Here is a 2,065-nt window from a genome sequence, read left to right on the forward strand (position 1 = left end):
GAGCTCTCACTTGGAAATTACTATTTCTCTCTTAACCCTAGCTTATTTGTATAAAAATCAAAGCAAACGATCCGAAAAAAAAAAAAAAACTCCTCTCTCTGGAAGTGTGTTCATCTCTTTCTCAAGTGTTCTTCACAAAAGGAATTCTTGAATTCCTTCTTCTTCTCCAAGGCATCACACAATCAAGGATTATTGGAGTGTTCTTTGGATTTTTTTAGCGTATAAAAGGGTTGGACAAAGCGTATATCTTGGATCACCAACCTTAGAGACAAGGATCACGATCACGGTAAGGATTCCTCATCTTTGTGCAGTAGAAAAAGCATGCTATGGTTTTAATTTTGATGGATCAAATAAACGAGTTTTTCTTTGAAATTCCAGTATGTTGTAATATAGATTATGAGTTTTCAAAATCCAAAATTTGATCCAAAAATTAATTTTCCTCCATTTAAAAATGGTTTTCTTTTATTTTTATTCAATATGGATTTAAATTAGCTTATTAAAGCAAGTGTTTGAAAACATGGTTCTTTTTAAAAACTGATATTTTCTGGGTTTTATATAAAATACAAAACTACTGGAAACTTAATTTCCAACCGCTATTTGGCCGTTTTATTTTTCATTCTATTTTTCAAAGAATAACCCCGAAAAGGGTTATTTCTTGATGAATGGAGCCAAAAGTATATCAAATCATGTCCAAATTTAGTAAAAGTTTGTTTCCAGTAGTTTTACAAGGTTTGTAGATCACCCACAAATTTACATATTTTTTGGAGTTTATTTAATCAGATTATTAATTATTTTAAATTTCGGCAATTTTTAATAAATACCAAATGGTTTTAAAAATTGATGAAACATTTTAGAATTAAAGCTTAATAATAAATGGAAGTTTTCATTAAAAATTATTTTAAAAATTATGATTTTCACTGTTTTCTAATCGCTTCCCCGTTTTACGTGCCATAATTCTTTTTCTTATTAAATTAATAAATTTTCAAAATGTTTCTTTACAAACCACTAACTTAGGTTAATGGAATGTTAGAGAAATATTTTCAATTAATTTTGCAAAGATTTGATAAGGTTTTACAATTTATTTTAATAAACGGGTTTTAACGCCTAGGTATAAACACCATTTTTATGGAGGAGATTTCAATTTTAAGTTTTGAAATTTTGACAAAACCTTTTATAATCTATTGTATATCTACTGGAAGTTTTTATTTGATTTTAGAATACCATTAGGTTTGCTTTTTAAGTAATAAAAATCCATGAAAGTCATACAATAGTGTAATCTTATGATTATCGTTATACTGTAAGAGTTTGAGTTGATTTTAAATTGATATGCTATAGGTTGCTGTGTTAATCTATAATCTGTTTTGAATTTTGAAAAATCAGAAATTGATATCAAATCTTAATGATAATTCGTGCCAATTTTTCCGTAAGCTCTAATCATCTCTATCTTTATTCTGTGAAAGTTTGAAGTAATTTAAAATTGATATGATATAGGTGGCTGTGTTAATCTGTAATCTGATTTGAATTTTGAAAAATCAGAAATTGATATCAAATCTTAATGATAATTCATGAAAATTTTCCAGTAAGCCACAATCATCCATATCTTGTTACGGGAAACGTTTCAACTAATTTGGAGTTTGATTGCTTAGGGTTACTGTGTAATCCTAGCAATCTGGTCTTGTAGACACCCCATTTTGACCGTACCCTGAGCCTCCCGTGTTTGAGCAAAATCCTATCAAACCAATGCTTTAGGACCCCAAATTTTTCCCCAAGGTAGGTTAGAGTCCCATCTAGCTCCCCGCAAAATTTCATCGAAATCCGAGCGCGTTTGCCTAGCGAACGAGCCAAAGAAGTGTCTTGGTGCAAGTTCAGAAGGGGGGTGAGTTTATCCTGAGAGGGGGGCGAATTTATTCTAGAACGGTGCGATTTTCATCCGAATGGGACACGATTCCGTGGCGCGCCTCATCAAATAGAGTGCCGATATCAGTTTTTCAGTTTGCCTATAAATAGCAAATTATCCTCATTTTTCAGGAATCTAAGCTTTTCCCCAAATTTTTAGAGAGAGAGA

This window comes from Tasmannia lanceolata, unplaced genomic scaffold (assembly GCF_043159265.1).
Source record: "Tasmannia lanceolata isolate RefF3 unplaced genomic scaffold, GAP_Taslan_0.1 ptg000023l, whole genome shotgun sequence".
Taxonomy (NCBI): domain Eukaryota; kingdom Viridiplantae; phylum Streptophyta; class Magnoliopsida; order Canellales; family Winteraceae; genus Tasmannia; species Tasmannia lanceolata.